This window comes from Trichechus manatus, unplaced genomic scaffold (genome assembly GCF_000243295.1).
Source record: "Trichechus manatus latirostris isolate Lorelei unplaced genomic scaffold, TriManLat1.0 scaffold00009, whole genome shotgun sequence".
Classification (NCBI taxonomy): Eukaryota; Metazoa; Chordata; class Mammalia; order Sirenia; family Trichechidae; genus Trichechus; species Trichechus manatus.
In genome coordinates this window covers 31,776,266-31,799,235 of record NW_004443945.1, presented here as the reverse complement: position 1 = coordinate 31,799,235, position 22,970 = coordinate 31,776,266, and positions in this window count along the sequence as shown.

The following is a 22,970-nucleotide window of genomic DNA, read 5'->3' as shown; positions in this document are numbered from 1 at the left end:
AAGATGCTGGTGAATTATCCACAATAAAATAGCAAGCTGCTGGAATACGGCTCAGAGTCATTTATCTGCATTTTTCTAAAACTATATATTCCTATTGAGATTAGTGAAAAGAGGTTGACAGCTGTTAATGAAGTCTGCCTTTGTGCAGTCAGTATTCAATGAAGGCCCAGCAAGAACAGCTAACTGTCATTATTATAATTTAGTCACAGGGTCTTGGCTGAGAATTGACAATGCCAAAAACAAAGAAGGAAAAGAATAAAATCTTCACAATCCATTTTAATACATGTTTTGAAATACAGTGATCTCAGACATTTTTTTATTACCCATGGGCAAACATGTTTCTGTAATTTCTGACCAGAAACATAATTTGTACTTCTCATTCCAAGGTGACTTTCACTCTGTATGTTCTGAGCACGTCTGACATTTGAATTCCTACCCTTCTGAAGGATTCTGTTAAGCTTGAGACAAGCAATAATTTCAGAAGTGGATGAAATCACTGACAGAAAAGTGTTCCCAATACAATGGATGTTGAGAATTCCTAAAAGATGCTGGCTTCCTTTCATTAAGTATCTTGAGTAGTCAATGTGGAAGATAGACGTCTTAATAGTTCACTATGCCCCCTTAGTTATGTATATAGGTGTCCCTGGATGGTTCAAATGGTTAAGCACTCAGCTACTAGCTGAAAAGTTGGTAGTTCTAACCCACCAAGAAGCACCTTGGAAGACAGTCCTGGTGTTCTGCTTCCAAAAGGTCACAGCCTTGAAACCTTATGGAGTAGTTCTGCTCTGGACGTATGTGGTCTCATGAGTCAAACTGACTCAACTGGCAACCAACAGCAAAATGTTGTGTGTGTATATACATATATATATATATACACATATGTATATATGTATGTATATGTAAATATATTGGCAGGAATAAATTGAGATATTGATAAGACTTTTACCTAAAACAGATGGACAGTTCTGTGAAAAGTCTCATGAGCAGAAGAATAAGGGGAAGAATAGTTATGAATAACCTCTACTTATCCAGGAGTATATTAATAAAGAGAAAGAGAGAGAGAAGAGAGAAATGCCCTAGCTAGAGAGTGTTATGCAATCCAATAAACCATCAAATTCACCAGTCTTAAAAAGTTAATTTATTTGCATAGGAAAGCATCTATAACCCATACAGCTCAATTTGTTTATGGATTATCTAGATTAAACACATCAATATTCTATGTTACTTTGACATTTAAGATACATCTCTATTGTATATTAGGCGAGGTACATTACCACCCTGAGGAATATTTAGTTTCCAGAGAAGGATAACTAGGAAGGCTTTAAAATAAGTTCTATGAAAAGCCCTATAACTAACAGACAGTATTTGGTTCAGAGAAAAGAAGACTGTAGATGCACACACACACACACACACACACACACACACACAAATTATCTTTTAATATCTGACAGATTAACGTATCAAAAAGAATACAAATATGTCTGCTATTGCCCAATAGAATAGAAAGGAAAAACTCCACAAATCTGGGGATCTTTGTTTTGTTCAGTAATATATCCCTAGTACCTAGAATAATGATGAATGCATGATAAACACAAAATAAAATATTTCTTAGATAAATGAATAAAACTATAAGAAGACATTTCACCTTAGTGTAATGATTTTCTACCAGTATGTTTAAAGTTAGAAGTAAGTTGCCTGCTACTGGAAGATTTCAGTCTAGAATAGCTGAGCATTCGGCTAGAAATATTTAAGTGTTAATTGGGTGGTGGACCAAAATATTCTTTAAAGTACTTTTGAGCAATTGGGAAAGCCTGCAAATTTTTTTTTTTTTTTTTCTGCACAGACAAAGCTTTATTGAGAAAGTAGCTTGCGAGAGGAGACAAAGAGGGCCAATGCTATGCTAGTCTTTGTCTCCCTGAATAAAGGATTGGCTAGGGCTTATGAAGTTTTTAGGCGGGAAAAGGCATCATCTCTATTCGTGAAAGAGCCGGGTTATGAAGATTAGGTGCACATGCAGGAGGCAGCTCAAGATGGAACCCATAACAAAGGCTTTTGGGACTGGATAGCAGGACTTATTACAGGGTGTCATGCCCGCGCAATACCCCCTGTGGTGTCCGGCTCGATTCTTGTCACGGGTTTGTCGGTCACCTCGCGGATGTCTGCGCATGCTCCAGGGATAAGATCGGGCCTGTTCTTCTGAAAAACATCTTATCAAAGAAGTACACTGAGAGCTGGGTGGGTTGTTCTTTCACTATTGCATGTTCCAAGATAATGGGTTTTGTGTCATTAGCTAAGCAATGATTTTAGTTCAGGGTCCTTTGCCTAGGGGCTCAGTCCCTTTTTCCTTTCCCTTTCTCATTCCCCCGTGAGAGATTTCACACTCACAATTTTTTATGAAGATGTAGGGCAGAGGTCTTTTCTTCTGTAACTTCTTCAAGCTGACACTGAGTTGTTAGCCTGCCTAGCAGAGTAGAAATCTCTCCCTACTCTACCTAATGGTGGGGATGGCTCTTCACCAGCGAGGGGCTGAAAGCCCTGCACTACCATTAATTTTAAATGGAACTGTTGGAGTCTAGATGAGACAAATTGGATGAGTAGTTTAAAAAAAGGCATAGGCAGAAAAGAAGCAAAAGGAGAAGGGTAACAGTCGGTCCCAGCAGGGGTAAAAACCAAGTTAGCAAAGGTAAAAAGCCTTTCATCTGTTGCCAGATGCTGTTGCTGTCTCTTGGTCCTTGAAGCAGACCCAGCAGTAAGCCTGAGACAGCTGTATAAGAGATTTGTTGTCCCACTGGGCCTTCTGCTCAATTAAAGCAAAAAGAGGAGTAAGGAGAAGGAGTACAAGCAAGGGGCTGGCCATTTTTGGTTAGGGTTTATACCTAGCTCGGGCAAAAATGGTCCTTCTTGGGAGGATTTCCTTGACGGCAAAAAGGCAAGCAATACTGACAAGAGCAGAAGAGCAAACAGCGTTCCTATTAGAGTAGGAAAGTCAGGCATTACTTATCTCTGATCTTTTTCCTTCTAAACAGGAACTTCACGTCTTCCATGGGCTTGCAGGTGTATTGATGTTTTCCAGCAAGCGTGCCTTCTTCAGGCTGAGCGTTCTGTGGGACATAAGGTTTAATTTGGGAGTTATGTACCCAGGGAGTGATTCCCTATAGCTTTACTGCAGTTGGTGTTGTAAGGACAACCTGGAAGGGCCCGGTCCACTTTCTCTGGAGATGACTCCCAGGTGCGCTCTCTCTCCAAGTTTTTAAGAGCACTGCATCTCCTGGTTCATAGGCATGACAGCTCCCTTTGTTGGGGGGCAGGTAACACTTTATTCCCATATTTTCTGATGGTTTTTTGGACTTGCCCCAGGTTAATTAAGTACTTTAGTGATTGGTTTAATTCTGTGTCAATATTTAGATCTGTAGTCAGGAAAGAATACCCATATAGCATCTGTGAGGGCTGAGTTTTAGGTTATTCCTGGGGGCTGATCTTACTCACGACATTGCGATTGGGAGCATTTTTATCCAGGACTCTCAGGTCTCCTGACAGAGCTTTGCGGGTGTTCTTTTTAAAGTTTGGTTCATTCTCTCTACCTTTCCTGATGACTGGGGGTGACAGGCAGAGTGTAACTTGTAGTTTATTCCCAGGGCACTAGAAAGGTTTTGGGTTATCTTAGCCATGAATGCTGGGCTGTTATCCGATTGTAGGGACTAAGGAAATCTAAACCTGGTGATTATTTCTTTTAACAAGGCCTTCACTACTTCTGTGGCCTTTTCTCTTCTAGCAGGAAAGGCCTCTATCTACAAAAACCAAAAAGTATTTAAATCCTTGTTTGGGGTGTAATGCAGTAAAGTCAACTTGCCAGTCTCCCCACAGGTATGTCCTCCTATGTTGAACTGGGTTAGCTAGCAGGGGAACAACTGAATGAGACTGGGGATTGTTTCTCTGACAGATTTCACAGCCTCTTACTACTTGCTTAACTGTCTTATGCAGGTTGTTTCCCCAGAAGTGGGGTTTGAGGAGGGTCAGGAGAGCATCCCTCCCAAAGTGGGTAGCATCATGGATTCCCTTAACTACTTTCCACTGCATAGACTTAGGGATGAGAACAACCCCTTTTTCATTTACTAGCCATCCACTAGGGTTAAAGGTGAACCCTGCTTCTTCTGCTTTACTCTTTTCCTTACTCAAATACTGGGGATATTCTGGTAAAGGACCATAGGGAATCAAGACTAATGTCTTTTCTGTTTCTAGGCTCTTAACAGCCCGTTTGGCTGCTGTGTCTGCCTTATTATTTCCCAAAATGACATGGCTGTCACCCTTTTGATGTCCCTTGCAGTGAATGACTGCTACTTGTTTGGAGAGGTAGACGGCTTCCAATAATTCCAGTATTGGGTCTTTATATTTTATAGGGGAGTTTCTAGCTGTAAGCATTCCTCTTTCCTTCCATATGGCAACATGTGCATGTAAGATTAAATAGGAGAACTTGGAATCTTTATAAATATTTACAGACTTTCCCTCTCCTAGCTGTAGAGCTTGTATAAGAGCAATTAATTATGCCTTCTGTGCTGAGGTGTCAGGTGGGAGGCCTTTAACTTCTATGACCTGAGTTAAACTAACAACCGCTTATCTGGCTCTCCAGACCCCTTGATCAACAAACTTACTCCCATCAGTAAACCAGTCTTCATCACGATTATCTAAAGGGGTCCCTTGGAGATCAGGTATGCTGGAGTAAACCTCCTCAATGGTCTCTACACAATTGCTGTCTAGTTGAGATGTTGTGACTGTTGGCAGGAGAGTGGCTGGATTTGGAGTATTACAAACCTTCAAGGTAATTTCTGGAGTATCTAATAAAATAGCCTGATATTGGGTGATTCTTCCTCCCAACAATCAATGTCTCCTTTCACCTCTAGAACAGTTGGGACTTGGTGAGGTGTAAGGACTTTGGTAGGTTGTCCCAGGGTGAGTTTTGAGGCTTCGTTTACCAACAGGGCAGTGGCCGCTACCACCCGGAGGCATCCCGACCACCTTTGGGCTACTGGGTCCAGTTGTTTCAAAAAATAGGCTACCAGCCTAGTGACAGTCTTACATTCTGGGTAAGGACCTCTAAAGCAATCCCTTGTCTCTCATGCACAAACAGCTTAAAAGGCTTTTCTAGATCCAGGAGTCCAAGGGCAGGAGCCCTTCGAGATCCAATTTTATCTTTTTGAAGGCATGCTGACACTCAGGGGTCCAATCTAAGGACACCTTCTCCTCACCTTTTAAAGCCTCGTATAATGGCTTTGCTATAAGCCCAAGGTTTGGGATCCATATTCTACAAAATCCTGCCATTCCCAGGAAGCCTGTAAGTTGCTTTCTGGTGGTGGGGACCGGGAGGTCAGCAATACCCTGCTTTCAGTCGAGTGCTAGTGCTCGGCTTTCTGGGGTTGAGGTGAATCCCAAGTACTGTACCTAACTTTGAGATATCTGGGCTTTCTTGTGGGAGAACCCATAACCATGGTCTCCCAAAAAGTTTAATAGTATGATGGTATTCCTGTCAGACCCTTCTTTTGTTTCACTAGCTAACAATAGGCTGTCAAAGTACTGAAGCAGTACTCTCCAGGCAAATGAAGCTCCCTCAATTCCTTTGCTAACACATTTCCAAATAAATGGGGGGAATTTCTGAAACCCTAAGGCACCTTGTCCATGTGTACTGGGTGGTTTCTAGAGTGGCAGGGTCTCTCCACTCAACAGCAAAAAGATATTAGCAGTAAGGATGCAACTGTATGCAAAAGAAAGCATCTTTTAAATCTAAAACTGTAAAGTATTGGGTATTTCCGGTGATTTGGGTTAAGACGGTGTAAGGGTTGGGATCCATAGGATGTATGGGAATCACTGCTTCACTCACAGCCCTAAGGTCTTGAACAAATCTATAGCTCCCGTTAGGCTTTTTGACTGAAGAATAGGGGTATTGCATGGGGACTGGCAGGCCTGAGTTAATCCATGCTTTAAATAATGTTCTAATACTGGTTTTATTCCTTTCTGAGCTTCTGGTCTCAGAAGGTATTGTCTTCTCCATGGGTAAGGTAAGTTTGGTTTTAGTTATATAAGTATAAGCTTTACCTTTCTTGCTATTCCTGTGGTAAAGATGTCCTATACCTCTGGAGATACTTGTTTTAGAATCTCTTTGGGAGGTGAGACTTTGAATTCAGGGGCTCTTTCTTCCCCTAGTAAGAGGAGGAGATTTGATTTTTCATCACTCTCTACTTCTAATCTTTTCTCATCAAAACTTACAAAAGCACCCAATTTGGCGAGCAAATCTCTTACAAGTAAGGGAACTGGACATTCAAGGACATAAAGAAAGGAGTGGTTTAAAATGTTAGGTTCTATTTCACAATTAAGGGGGAAAGTGAATTTCCTTACTGTAGGCTTCCCAACAACACCAGTGACTGTACATTCGCCGTCAGAGAGTCCTCCACAAGGTTGGGTCAGGACAGAGTAGGCAGCTCCCGTATCTAGTAAGAAAGTGGTTGTCCTACCTGCCACGTCGATGGTAACCCGAGGATCTGCTGGAGTGAAGATGATGGTCATGTGTCCGGGAGCTAAGCGGTCCTCTGGGCCTCATCAATTGGAGCAGTTAGTTCCACCTTCCAGGGAAAGTTTGCCCAGGAGAGGTCTCTAGGGTCTTCTGCAGGGCATCTCACTCTGGAGAGCTCTGGACAGTCCTTCTTCCAGTGACCCTCCTTCTGGCAGTTCCTGCACTGATTTGGCTCCAGCTTTTCTGGCTGCCATGATGAGCTACTCGAAAGCCCAGGTCTTCTTGGCCCCTATGGGTTACTGTTGCAAGTATCTGGGCATTCACAGTGACCATCAGTCAGGCCTGCTTACCCATCTTTTTCTCTTCATTCTCCTCTTCTGCCTGGTCCCTGTTATTAAAGACTTTAAAGGCCTTCTCTACCAGCCCAGAAGGTGGAGTTTCAGGTCCTGCCTCTAGCTTTTGTAACTTTGTCCAAATGTCAGGGGCCAACTGGGTGATAAAGTGCATGGCTAGCAGATGCTTCCCCACTGGAGAATCAGGGTCATTGTTAGCATACTTCCTGACTGCTTCAACTAGTCATTTAAGAAACACTGCCAGGTTTTCTTCCTTCCCTTGTGTTACCTCTTTTACCTTATCATAGTTAACTAGCTTGACAACACACTTTTTCATCCCTTCTGACAGGATAGCCTGAAATTTTTAAAAGCTACTCTTCAGTATGACAAACCACATGTCTGTTAGTTTGCAGTACTGTGACAGCTTGGCATGTTGTTGTGATGCTAGAAGTTATGCCACCAGTATTTCAAATACCAACAGGGTCAACTATGGTGGGCAGCTTTCAAAGGAGTTTCCAGACTAAGACAGACTAGGAAGAAGGACCTGGCGGTCTACCTCTGAAAAAACTGGACAGTGAAAACCTAATGAATAGCAGCAGAACATTGTGTGATATAGTGCCAGAAGATAAACCTCTCAGGTTGGAAGGTACTCAAAATACGACTGGGAAAGAGCTGCTCTACCTTAATGATGTACAGTAAAGCTTTCAGGATCTTCATTTCCTGAGGTGGCACTATTCAAATGAGAAGAAACTGCTCAAACATCCACTAATAATCAGAAAATGGAATGCACAAAGTATGAATCTAGGAAAATTGAAAGTCATCAAAAATGAAATGGAACACATAAAGAATGATACTGTAGGCATTAATGAGCTGAAATGGACTGGTATTGGCCATTTTGAATCAGACAATCATGTGGTCTACTATGCTGGCAATGACAAATTAAAGAGGAATGGCATTGCATTCATTGTCAAAAAAAGCATTTCAAGATCTATCTTGAAGTACAACACTGTCAGTGATAGTATAACACCCATACACCTACAATGAACACCATTTAATATAATTTATTCAAATTTATACACCAACAAAAGAAGAGGAAATTGATGATTTTTATGAATTTTTGAATTGTTAAATTGATCTAACATGCAGTCAAGATACATTGATAATTACTGGTAATAGGAATGCCAAAAATAGAAACAAAATAGAAGGATAGGTAGTTGGAAAATATGGCCTTGGTGACAGAAATGAAGCTGGAGATCACGTGATAGGATTTTACAAGGCCAACAATTCCTACATTGTAAAAAATTTTTTTTCAACAACATAAAAAGCAACTACACAAGTGGATATCACTGGATGGAAAACACATAAATCAAATTGACTACAACTGTGAAAAGAGACTATAGAAAAGCTCAATTTCATCAGTCAGACTAGGTCAGGGGCCAACTGCAGAGCAGACCGTCAATGCAAGTTCAAGCTGAAGCTGAAGAAAATTATAACAAGTCCATGAGAGCCAAAATACAACCTTGAATATATCCAACCTGAATTTGGAGACTATCTCAAGAATAGATTTGACACATTGAACACTAATGACTGAAGTCCAGGCGAGTTGTGGGCTGATATCAAGGATATCATACATGAAGAAAGCAAAAGGTCATTATAAAGACAAGTAAGAAAGAAAAGACTAAAATCGATGTCAGAAGAGACTGAAAGTTGCTCACGAAAGTCAAGTAGCTAGAGTGAAAGGAAGAAATGATGAAGTAAAAGAGCTGAACAGAAAATTTCAAAGAGTTGCTCAAGAAGACAAAACAAAGTATTATAAAGAAATGTGCAAAATCTGGATTTAGAACACCAAAAGGGAAGAACACTCTTGGCATTTCTCAAGCTGAAAGAACTGAAGAAAAAATTCAAGCCTCAAGTGGTTAAAAGCTATGGCTGCTGACCAAAAGTCAGCAGTTCAAACCCACCAGGCCCTCCTTGGAAATGCTACTCTGTCTTACAGGGTCGCTATGAGTTGAAATCAACTCGATGGCAATAGGGTTGCTTGTTTCTGTTTTTTTTTTTATGGGCAAATATTGAACAATGCAAGAAGCATCAAAAGAAGATGGAAGGAGTACACAGTCACTGTACCAAAAAGAATTGGTAGACTTTCACCATTTCAGGAGATAGTATGTGATCAAGAACCAATGGTATTGAAGGAAGAAGTCCAAGGTGTACTGAAGGCATTGGAGACATAACAAGGCTCCAGGAATTGATGGAATACCAAGAGAGATTTTTCAACAAAAGGATGCAACATTGAAGGTCCTCCATCGTCTATGTCAACAAATTTGGAAGGCAGAAAACTGACTGGAAGAGATCTACTTTCATGCCCATTCCAAAGACAGGTGACTCAAAAGAATGTGAAATTATTGAACAATATCATTAATATCACATGCAAGTAAAATTTTTCTGAAGATAATTCAAAAATGGTTGCAGCAGTAACATGGCGCTCTAGGCAGAAGCACCATGCCGTCCCTCCACAGTCTGAAAAACTAAGCCAAACAGAGAAAACAGCAATCCTGAAACCCTAAACATCAAATGAAGAGATAAAGAACTCAACCAAGCACCAAATGGAATAAGAAACTGACAGAGAACAGTGAGCGAGGAGACATGCATGGAGAGGTCCCCTATCAGCTAACGTAGCACAGATCCGCCATCTTAGACTCCTATCAGAGACCAATAAATAGCGGGTATGAGAAAGTAGCTTCACAGAGCTTCCAGCAGGAGACAGAACAATCGGTAACTGGAGATATATGCTTTCCCACCCCCCACTGTTCTTCACACCCACTCGGCCTCCTCTGCTTCCTGCAGCCACAGTCTCTTAGCCAGGAAGCACCAGCTGCTTGGATTCCACCCGCCTGCACTGGCCAACTCCCTGAGTGCTATCTGTTGGCTGCCGGTGTTGCTTTTTTCCACTTCTTTTGAGTTCTTCCTTACCTCTCACCACCTCCCCCTCCTTTCTCTCAAATACCTGGCTCCGTGTGCCATCTTTGCCTGTTTTTGAGGGACCGTGGAGCTCCATTCAAGTGTGGAACTGCTTCCCAGTCCGTGCTGCCACACTGGTGGGATCCCGGGGCTTTTTTCTGTTTGTTTGTTTTGAATTGTTTGTTTTCTTTTTCTATTTTCAAGTTGGTAGCCCATTCTTCCCAGGCAGTGTGGCGCAGCTTGGGACCTACCCCCTTAGCTTGCACAGATGTACAGAGGGATCCCTGAGAGCATTTTTTTTTCCTGTTTTTTTTGGGGGGGGTGTTCTTTTTTTTTTTTTTTTTTTTACTTGTTTTGTTTTCCTTTCCCTCTTTTTCCCTTTTTGTCTTTCTTCAGTACTCAGTTTCTCATCTCTCTATACCTTCTTTCTCATCCTGTCCCCGGAATACCTGGTGCTGAATACCTCTACGCCTCCTAGCCAGACAGTACTTCAACACCTGGGAACAACTTCCCTAGACCTCATAGCCACACCGGTGGGATCTCTGGGAGATTTGCTGTTACTTTTTCTTCCTAATTTTTATTTATTCATTCTTTTTTTTCTTCTCCTTCCCCTTTTTGTTTTTCTCCCTTTCGTAGTATCTCATCTCTCAATTCCAATGGCAATCTCCCCTAGCACTCTTTTTTGTTTGTTTGTATGTTTTTGCTTCCTGTTCCTCTCTCCTCTCTCCCATACCCATCTTAGCTCCACGCATCACAATCTCCCCACTCCATCTTGCCTACCTGCACCGTGCTCTTAACATCACACCACAAGCAGCACAGGCACAGTCTACCAGATCCTGCCTTGCACTGATTACCGACCCACCCTGGTGGCTGTAGTAAGTGCCACAAATAACCCATCCCAGCAACTCCTTTTCAGCTAGACCTACCTGGCAGTACAATATCTGAGCGACTGACTCTGCCAATTGGAGAAGGAGGCAAAAAGTATCATGCCCACAGAGAAGCAAACAACAAAGAACACACAGCCTGCCTGCTCAGACATAGCCAAATTTAAAAAAAAAAAGGATGAAACAAACAAATCTACAATCAATAAACCAGAAAAATAACTACTGAATGCCCCAAAGACAGCAGACAATATCAAAACATTTACAAAGACAGGACAGTATGGTTCCAGTAGGTGTCCAAAATAAAACACCAGATGACTTTCCAGTAGAAGAAAAGGGGCGAGAACTACCTGATAGGGAATTCAAATCTCTAATACTCAGAATTATCCAAGAGTTGAAGCAAAAAGCAGAAAAAATGAGGAAAAAATAGACAAATTCATGGAAAATACAGACAAAAAATGGAAGAATTCAGGAAAATAATGCAGGAACAAAATGTCAAAATAAATTCACAACTAGAAATTATACAAAAACAACAGTTAGATATCCAAAAGATAAACAACAAGATTTCAGAAATGGACAGTGTCATAGAAGGGCTGAGGAGCAGATTTGAAACTGTGGAAGACAAGATCAGTGGAATTGAAGACAAAGACTTGAATAAAACTCTATTCAAGGAAAACTCAGAAAAAAGAACAAAGAAAAATGAAGACACCCTGAGAACTATGTGGGATACAATTAAAAGCAAAAGTTTGCAAGTGATCGGAGTTTCAGAACAGGGGGAGAAAACAAAAAACACAGAGAGGATCATTGAAGAACTGCTGACAGAAAATTTCCCCTATATCGTGAAAGATGAAAATCTGGCCATCCAAGAAGCTCAATGAACCCCATATAGGATAGACCCCAAAAGAAAATCACCAAGGCATAACATAATCACACTTGCCAAAACCAAAGAAAAACAAAGAATCCTGAGAGCAGTTTGTGAAAAACAAGAAGTCACATACAGAGGAGAAACAATAAGACTAATCTCAGATTATTCAGCAGAAACCATGCAGGCAAGAAGGCAATGGTATGACATATATAAAACTTGAAAGAAAAAAATTTCCAGACAAGAATAATATATCCTGCAAAACTCTCGTGCAAATATGATGGTGAAATTAAGGGAATATGTAAAAACCAAACCAAACTTACAAGAATTATTAAAGGGAGTTCTTCAAACTGAGAACAAACATCTTCAGCTCACAAGCTGAATCTAGGACAGAGGATTGTACCAGCCAGATACCAATCTAGGAAATGAACTCTCAAGGACTATCCAAAACCAAAAGAAACACAATAGGGAATCTGTAAATGACAACAACAACAGAACAATAAAAGAGGGAATAAACAGTGTAGGAATAGAACCTTCTAATGGAGAGAAAGGCAAGGCGATAGCAAGTAATAATAGACTGCTTCAAACTTAGAAAGATAAGGGTAAATTTTATGGTAACCACAAAGAAAGTTAACAAATATAAAAATAAAGAGGAAAAATATAAAGTCTCAGTAAAAACAAAACCTACAAAAACAAAAGAAATCAAAGCATCTCATAACATGGATGAAACTAGAGGACATTATGCTGAGTGAAATAAGTCAGTCACAAAAGGACAAATATTGTATGAGACTTCTGTTGTAAAAACTCATGAAAAAGTTTACACACAAAAAGTAACAATCGTTGGTTATGAGGGATGGGGAGGGGTGGGGAAATACTAAATAAGCAATAGATAAGTGGTATCTTCGGTGAAGGGTGAGACGGTACACAATACTGGGGAAACCAGCATAACTTGTACAAGGAAAGGTCATGGAAGCTCCGTAGACACTTCCAAACTCCCTGAGGGACTGAATTCCTGGTTGGAGGGCTGTGGGGACCATGGTCTCGAGGAACAACTGGCTCAATTGGCATAACACAGTTTATAAAGACAATGTTCTACGTTCTACCTTTTGAGTAGCGTCTGGGGTCTTAAAAGCCTGTGTGCAGCCATCTAAGATACTCCACTCAGGAGCAAGGGAGAAGGAAGAGAACAGGATACAAGGAAAACATTAGTCCAAAAGACTAATGGGCCACAGCTACCAAGGCCTCCACCAAACTGAGTCCAGTACACCTAGATGGTGCCTGGTTACCACCACTGACTGCTCTGACTGGGATCACAATAGAGAGTTCTGGACAGAGCTGGAAAAGGATGTAGAACAGAATTCTAACTCACAAAAAATAAGATCAGATTTACTGGCCCGAAGGAGTCTGGAGAAACCCGAGTGTATGGCCCCCAGACACACTTTTAGCTCAGTGGTGAAGTCACTTCCAAGATTCACTGTTCAGCCAGGGATTGGACAGCCCCATAAAACAAAACGGGACTAATGAGGCACAGCAGTCCAGGGACAAGGACTAGAAGGCAGAAGGGGACAGGAAAGCTGGTGATAGGGAACCCAAGGTTGAGTGAGGACAGTGTTGACTTGTAGTTGGGTTGTTAACCTTTGTCATAGGGCAATATGTGTATTAACTGTTTAATGAGAAACTATTTTGTTCTGTAAACCTTCATCTAAAGTGAGAATAGCAGCACAACTGGAAGAATGTAATCGATGTCACTGAACTGTGCATGTAGAAATTTTTGAAACGGTGTATCTTTGACTATGGATATTTTCACCAAAAAAAAAAAAAGGTTGATAAGGGAGAGGGTTGACATGTCTTGGGGCTGTTAACCAATGTCATAAAACAATATGTGTACTGATTGTTTAATGAGAGGCTATTTGTTTTGTAAACCTTCACCTAAATTACAATATAAACAAAAAAAAAAATAAACATGCTTGCAGCAGCACATTGACAGGACCTTCCAGAAATTCAAACCAGATTCAGAAGAGGATTTGGAGTGAGGGATCTCACAGCTGATGTCAGATGGATCTTGGCTGAAAGCAGAGAATAGCAGAAAGATGTTTACCTGTGTTTTATTACTATGCAAATGTATTTTACTGTGTGGATCATAACAAATTATGGATAACCTTGCTGTCATGGATTGAATTATGTCTCCCAAAAAATGTGTGCATCAATTTGTCTGGGTCATGATTCTCAGTATTGTGTGATTGGCCTCCATTTTGTGATTGTGATTTTATGTTAAAGAGGATTAGGGTGGAATTGTAACACCCTTAGTAAGGTCACATCCCTGATCCAATGTAAAGGGAGTTCCCCTGAGGTGTGGCCTGCACCACTTTTTATCTTACAAGAGATTAAAGGAAACGGAGGCAAGCAGGGAGTTGGGGTCCTCATACCACCAAGAAAGCAGTGCCAGAAGCAGAGCTCGTCCTTCGGACCTGGGATTCCTGTGCAGAGAAGCTCCTAGTCCAGGGAAAGATTGATGAGAAGGCCCTCCTCCAGAGCCGACAGAGTGAGAAAGCCTTCCCCTGAAGCTGACTCCCTGAATTTGGAGTTCTAACCTACTAGACTGTGAGAAAATAAATTTCTCTTTGTTAAAGCCACCCTGTTGTGGTATTTCTGTTATAGCAGCACTAGATGACTAAGACACTTGTGAAGAATAGGAATTCCAGAATGCTAAACTGTGCTCATGAGGAAACTCTATATAGACCAAGAGGCAGTCTTTAGAACAAAACAAGGGGATACTGGATTGTTTAAAATCAGGAAAGGTGTGTGTCAGGATTGTATCCTTTCACCTTATTCAATCTGAATGCGGAGCAAATAACCTGAGAAGCTGGACTACATGAAGAAGAATGAGGCATTAGGGTTGGAGGAAAAGTCATTAACAACCTGTGATATGCAGATGACACAACTTTGCTTGCTGAAAGTAAACAGAACTTGAAGCACTGACTGATGAAAATCAAAGACTACAACCTCCAGTATGAATCATATCTCAACATAAAGAAAACAAAAATCGTGACAAATGGACCAATAAGCAATATCATGATAAATAGAGAAAATATTGAAGTTGTCAAGGATTTCATTTTACTTGGATCCACAATCGACACCCATGGAAGTTTCAGTCAAGAAATCAAACTATGTATTGCAATGAGCAAATCTGCTGGAAAAGACCTCTTCAGAGTGTTGAAAAGCAAAGATGTCACTTTGAGGATCAAGGTGTGCCTGATCCAAGCCATGGTATTTTTAATCTCATCATATGCATGTGAAAGTTTGACAGTGAATAAAGAAGACTGTAGAAGAATTGATGTCTTTAAACTATGGTGTTATCAGAGAATATTGAATATAGCACTGCCAGAACAAAGAACAAGTTTGTCTTGGAAGAAATACAACCAGGGTGCCCCCTAGAGCGAGGATAAGGAGACTTTGTCTCACTTACTTTGGGTATGTTATCATGAAGAAGCAGCTCCTGGGGAAAGACATCATGCTTGGTAAGGTGGAGGATCAGTGAAAATGAGGAAGACTCCCAACGAGATGGACTGACACAATGACTGCAACAATGGGCTCAAACATAGCAACAATTTAGAGGATGGCACTGGACTGGGCAGTGTTTGGTTCTGTTGTACATAGGGTCGCTATGAGTTGGAAATGACTCGAGGGCACCTAACAGTAACAACAACATTACTCATAGTGACATGACAGATGTTATTGTATAGTACAGGCAAGGATCATTGCTAGGAGCTGTCTGCTCTAAGAGGGGAGCATGTAATGAGAAAGAAACAGGTAATCAGTGACCTCTGAGTAAGATGGCACTGAACCTAAATCTTTGGAGAAAAAAAAAAAGAAAAGAAGAAAATGACAGGTTGCTAAGACAAACTGATAGTGGGAAAAGTGTGTAGGTATTGATCCACATAGATCTGAATTGATTTTTATTTCCACTTGTTATCTGTGTAGCCTACAAAAAGCTACCCTTTCTCTCAGTTTCCTCATCCACACGATGGAATGATATCAGTCACTGTTTTAGAAGGTTGTTACTCAGATTAAAAGATATAATCTATGTAAAGCATTTAGCAGTGTCCCAAGTATTGAATCAGTACTCTGTAGCTATTAGCACTCAACATCAGCATCACCAGCTGCTTTAATTTAGGAAAGTAACTGAATACTAGCATTGCTTTCAGATAGCAGAAGGCTGAGTGGTTCTTTTGCCCATCTTTGAAGATACTCTGCCCTCCTGGTTTTGGCAGTCTGTGCTCCTTGGACTGATGGAATGGAATACACATCTACTAACTTTCGCATGTTATTGGTTTTAATATAGTGGTCAGTACTGCTGTCAATGTTTCAGTAATTACTTTGTTGCACTGAAAGTGCAAACCACACTGGTTATACTAATAATAATAGTAATATAATAGCATTATGGAAAGTGCAAGCCACACTGGTTGGTGCTTTTGGTCAGAGTCAAATATTTAAATGGATAATTTCACTTTTTTTTTTTTTTTTATTACTATACTCATTTAAAAGTTCCATTCTCTTTTGTGCCACTGTGTACATGGAGAGATAAGCAAGTCCTTTTGTGTTTGTATCTTCCAAGTATATCAGATTGTTCTTTCCCAAGCATTTGAGGTTCTACAAAATGCATGTTGGCATTTTGGAAGTACTTTTAATTAAAAACCTGAGTGTATGTTATAGAAACTTACTTCACATGTGAATGACTCATTTGTACTCAAACTGTCATTTTGTAGAACTGATATTTTAAAACTTTATAAGATTTTATTATGACTTTTTTAAAATAAGAACTTGTATTTTTGCTAGTCAGAAATTAATCTCAACCCTCAAAGCTTATCTTCCCATTTGAATCTCAAGTCCTAAGGTTTGACTTTGGCCTTGGAAACTGCATCTCTCAGTCTCTATCTACTTCATACACACATACTACATGATATGAGAGCCCATACAAAGCAAGATTATTGCTCTCAAGTTCTCAAAAATGTACTCTCAACAAAAGTTGCTTCAGATGCCTCTAAGAATCAATCATGTGCAAAATCCCATAGTAGAAGTCATGGTATTCAATTTTTTTTCCATGACCCAGAGTCATAAACACGATTTGTATTATGTCATACACACACACACGCACACAAATAATCAAAACAAAATTATAGTGAAACAATACCTAAACTGACCATAAGGAATGTGCCCTTATACTTTCTTTTCTTTTCAGTTCTATTCTCCTCTATCCTACTCCATTCCATTGAGCTTTATTTGAAATAGAAAGTTTATTGATACAACATTCTATTTTCTCTTGAAGATTCACAATCCAAAGTTGTGTGTCCAATGTTCTGAGAAGTCCTGTAGTAATTTGTTAAATACTATTGACCAGACATATGATTGTATCTATGACTTCTATTTAAAATGTCTGAAATGCAAGTTCTACAGAATATATTTTGGAAAATGCTAAAATGCATGATAATTGTCCATTTAGGGTGGTTATTCCACTATTGTGTTTCATTTACATCTTTGTACATTGTCTGATAAATTTAACCAATAATTACATTCAAGTACTGACAACATCTTCTATAACAAATACGTTCCTAGAGAATGAAGTCATGAGTGATGAATTATGCTAGAGATGTAGAAGGATATATACATTTTATAAATAGAAATACAGAATGACGTGGAACATGAATGACAGAAACATGGAATGAGAAGTCCAAGGCTAAAGAAATCAAATCTTTTAAATTAGAGAACTAAAAATAAATTTCTTAAGTTCTCAGCAAGGCATGCTGTACCTGGCTATTTTGCTGTAGATTAAGCACTGCTTTGTTTAAAAAAAAAAAAAAAATTTGAACAAAACACTGGCATCTCCATCCTAAGATTTCCAGAACAAAGAAGGCCCTTTGCACTTTTATTGAAAAAATTCTTTCGTTTACATATTTTTCTCCACTCTTACATCTTTGATCTATTTTATCTCCGGTCTCTTAGAGTGATAAGTGAGTCATGACTGTAAAGAAAGAACAAAAAAATCTAAGAAAGAACTAATTGTACACCAAGTTCATGAAAAGCAGCTACATATGCGGTAGGTTAATATTGTAGTGTAAGTTTCTGTGAAGGCATTATTAGGAATGCATTATTTGGACAGAGTGTTTCAATGTTAACAAATTATAAACTTTGTCATAAACACAGAACAAAAAGTATAAGCAGTATAAGGCGCCAAAACTCAATTTCTGAATTTTGGCAGCTTATAAAAATTATGTGATTTTTTTCCCCATAAATGTGTCTAGTGCCCTATACCCAGTTCAATTTTACAAGATGTAAGTTCTCTATTAATAATAGCTGCATTCCAACCATTAATGTTTTCTTTCTATGTGGGATGGATCATCCTCACCTTAATTTCTCTTTTAACCCTAACCCTAACCCTAACCCTAACCATGTAATATTTATTAATACTTATTCATTCATTTATTTAACAAACAAAGCATAACAGATATAAAGGAAATAATGTGGGCTTGAATAACTATTTGATAAGGGAGACAGACACTTTCACACATACATTCAATGTTATCTGCTGTATTTTAGTTAAGCAACAAGCGTCGTTAGAACAAAGGAGAAGGAGCATTTTCATCCTTTGTAAGTAAGACCTAATTAAATTTGTGGATGTTAGTAAAAGATTGCAGTCCAAAGGAAAAAACAAAATCATAAGAATGGTTGGCTGTCATTACTGAGAAAACTTTGCCTACACCAGGTCTACCAGTTATTTGGGAGAAATGATAGGTCAGTGATTCTTTAACCTTTTCGTCTCAGAATTAGCCAGCAGAGCAGTGATATCATCATACGTATGTAGCCTCTGAAAAACTTCATTGTACACTCAGAGAGAATAACAGTGAAAAAAGCCTGTAACATCTCAGTAATGTAACGACAATATTTTTGACATTACAGACCCCTGAAAAAAGGTCTCAGAAACCTCCCAGGAGTCATCAGCTCACACTTTGAGAACTGGTACTCTAGAACAATGAAAGGACAAATCTAACCTTGAGAACTTTCACCATATACTATTTTTGTTCTTTACTCTGTACTATTATTTTTTACTGCCCCCCATAAATCAAAGAATCAAAAATGACAAATCTATTAACGTATTTTTATGCAAATAATGCGCGCCTTCTATGTTTGCCCATTGCGCGCTCCTCCCCAAGGTATTTTAGTAAAGCGCCTCTATGCCAATTTTTTTTAACGTATCGCTGTAAAAAAATTAGCATAGCCTGCTTATGAAAATACCTTGCATGGGGAGGGTGGGATTGGCAAACAAACTTAGATGGGCCGGCATTATTTGCATAAAAATACAGTAACTTATAAAGCATATTATTTGGGAAATTATATATCCCAATTTGTATTCAAATAATTAGAAACCATCTTTATAATTAGTCATTATTGATTCTTTCTGAGATATTTATAAAGTGAGAGTTGAGGCAATGTGTCATTTTCAAATGCTAAAACTACAGAATCATTAATATTGTGCAAATATAAGTATGACCATGAGAGATAATATCTGTCTAGAAGGAATTATCTGCTATAAAACTTGGAATGATTAATGATGTTAAGGGTGTGTGTGTATAAAATACAAAACAAAATATCCTCCTAGGTGTCAGTGTCAGCAATGTTTGCTGTAACATCAAAACACCTGCCAAAAAGTATAAACTGTATGTTCGGATTTTTAAGGTTTCTTTGTATATCTACACTGACATCAAGTGCTTAACAGATATGCTTCTATGGAGCAGTTTAATGTGTGTGTGTGCACGCATGTGTATGTGTGTTTAAATATGCCTATAGTATGAATGAATATATATATTCTTAATATAGAAAAGTATAAGATACAATGCAAATGCCAAAGAGTGCAGTTGCTACTCAGTGTACAACATGATTGATAATTTAGAATCATGTTTCAAAAAGGTGCAAGACATCAAGCTGAAATCTATTAATTATAATTTAATTTACTGAGAATGCAGTGCTCCAGAGATTATTTCTAATTATAGTAAATTTAGTGACAGGTATTGCCATCAAGACTTTTTTACATATAATATTTTTGCTGTAGACATAGAATAATTACCATATGATATTTCTCTTGAAGCATCAAAATAACATCTCTAACCATACTCATATGAGGATTTGGGATTGTGGTATTGATGTGAGTTTTTCCACGTTTGCTTGTCCCCTACAAATATCGGCCAGGATGAAGAGCGATAAAAAGGGAAATAGGAATATAAATCTAAAACATATTCCTGTATACAGAGCCAACAGTAATCCAACTTGATTGGGGTTCTGTCTATATAAGGTCAACTAAATTTAATTCAACCAATGTTTGACTAATATATTCTAGGCAAGTGGAAGTAAAAAGATGAAGAGATATTGTCTCTGCCTAAAAGCTTATATATACTAGCAGAGACAAATGCAAAAACTCCCACATGCTATGGTAAGACCCAATACTGAGTTACATTTAGAGCTCTAGGGAGCCTAGTAGAATGTGTCTTCTCTCAAGAGTGGAGGAGGCTGAGAATGGGTAGCATGAGAGTAGTGTGTGTGTGTGTGTGTGTGTGTGTGTGTAGCACAGAGTGGTGGTGTTACCAGAACACTGTCCAGAGAAGATGAAGTGTGAATTGAGTCTTAAAGGATACCCTCCAGGCAAGTGTGCCTCCTCTTGGTTCTCCCAAGTTGCTTCCATTCAATTTAAACCCCACTCTCCACCCCAGTGTGATGAGAAAAGAGGACTTTTCCTGATCCCACTGGTCATCTAAGCACATCTGGCCACCTTGACCTCTCTCTCTCAGATTTCCATGTATTCTTGAAATTTGCAAATACTTTGAAAGATTGACATTTCAAACTTTCTATTAACCTGTAACTTTTCTCAGACTGATATTCGCATCCTCTTGGCATCTACCCTAATCATGGTTCAAAACCCTCTTACCTGGTGCTGGGGTGACATTTAATATTAATTTCATAGGATAAGTACTTTTTCTACAGATATGACTTAGTGATGTGGAACTATTTTTTTTCCCAAGAAATAAACCCTAGTTTTGAGGCACACTCTCTGGGAAAACTTTGAACAGTTCCCCTTCCTTTCAACTAAAAGTCTAAAGTCAGCTAAGTCCAGGGCTTCTCCCTCAGGTTATGAGGACAAAGTTTGAAAAGGTTAAATCTGGGGGATGGAGATATAGGTTTGTAGGTTACTTCCTATAGTTCCTCCCTCTTTGTCTAGATTTTGATATATCCTATTTGGGTCAGTACCCAGGAACACTTTACATAGACTGTATATGAGGTAGTCTGCTGCTGATAGATATTCCTCCCATCAACACCATATGGTTTGGATCCATCTCTATTGATTTCACACATTTTAAAAATAAATTTACTGTCACTCTTGATTAGTATTAAAGAGTGGAGAGATATACTTGATTCTAGTGTGGAAGTGTTACCATGTCAAATAATACCACTGTTATGAATTGAATTATGTCCCCTAAAAAATATGTGTTGCAAATCCTAACCTCAGTGCCTCTGATTATAATCCCATTTGGAAATGGGCTGTCTTTGATGTGTTAATGACACAGGACTAGAGTAGGGTGTATCTTGAGTCAATCTCTTTTGAGATATAAAAGAGCTTAAACAAGGAAGCAGAGGAAATGTGGCATAAGATAGATGCCAAGACACATGGAGAGCTCCAAGGAACCAGGAAACAGAAGCTAAGAAAAAGCCTTTGCCTAGAGATGGGGCCCTGAATTCAGACTTCTAGCCTCCTAAACAGTGAGAAAATAAATTTCTGTTTGTTAAAGCCATCGACTTGTGGTATTTCTGTTATAGCTGCACTAGATAACTAAGACAGCCACCTAGGTTGTGCCTAGATTTACAAATTAACAGTATTCAGGACAAGTACTCATCTATTATGGAGGTGAGCAATCACTGTCCTATCTAAGGGAGATTTAGTGTTTGTTCCATTTAACTCCCCAAGAAGTACAAGTGCAGTAGATGTTCCCCACCATCCTCTTCCACCACCACCATCATCCCACTTACTATTCAAGTCTCTACTCTCTTACTCTTTACAGAAGACATTATCTATATGGAGTAAGATGGACAGGAACTGAGGAAAGCCTCTGGTTAATCAAGGGTTAAAGTGCTCATCTGTGACCAGGTGAAGTAATGTCTGCTCTCCAACTTTTTTCTTCCAGGCTTCACTAATCTCTGTGCGTTGCTCAGCACCTTCTCCCTCTGTCTTCCTCCAAATTCTGCGCTGGGAAATCTTTTCTAGTCTGGTGGGGATTCTCCCATTTTTGCTCTTTCATAATCTTCCCCTTCACAAATGAATGCAATATGGCCTAGTTGTTTGAATGGATGTATGTATATCGGAAGAGGTAGAGTAAAAACAGAAGAGTGAGGAATATGAGTGTACTACCTAGACACAAAATACATGCACAATTTGATATCTTTATAATATTATTCTGGGTTTAAGAGAAAGAAAGCTTGTTTTATACAGACATAAAAAATGATCGATGGTACTTTGTAATGGAACAGATGTTCCATTCAGAGTTCTACAGATATCAAGTCATTTTGACTATTGTAGATCATGGCAAGACACTTGAATTTTATTCAAAAAATGTTGGGATATTAGAGAGTTCCGGCAAAATGGCGCTCTAGGCAGAAGCACCACGCTGTCCCTCCACAGCAAAGATCTGAAAAACTAAGCCATACAGAGAATACAACAATCCTGAAAACCTAAAACATCAAATGAACAGATAAAGAACTCAGCCAAGCACCAAATGGAGTGAGAAATCTGACAGAGAATGGAGAGCAAGGAGAGATTCATGCAGAGGTCCCCTACCAGCTAACTCAGCCCAGATCCACCATCTTGGACTCCTATCGGAGAACAGCAAATGGGGGTACGAGAGGGCAGCCTCACGGAACATCCAGCGGGAGATAAAACAGCCGGGTCCTGTTCCTCTCTCCTCTCTCCTATATCCATCTTAGCTCCATACATAACCTTCTCCCTGCTGCATCCTGCCTACCTGCACTGTGCGCTTGACATCACACCACCAAGCAGTGCAGGCATGGCCTACTGGAACCTGCCCAGCACTGATTGCCAACCCGCCCTGGTGGCTGTAGTGAGTACCACAAACAACCCATCCCAGTGGCTCCTCTTCAGCTAGACCTGCCCTGCTGTACCATATCTGAGCGACTGAACCTGCAAGTTCAAGAAGTAGGCGAAAAGTATTGAGTGCACAGACGAGCAAACAACAAAGAGCATGCAGTCCGCCTGCTCAGACATAGTCAAATTTTTTTTTAAAAAAGAGAAGAAACAAACAAATCTACAATCAATAAATGAGAGAAATAACTACTGAATGCCCCGAAAACAGCAGACAATATCAAAACATTTACAAAAA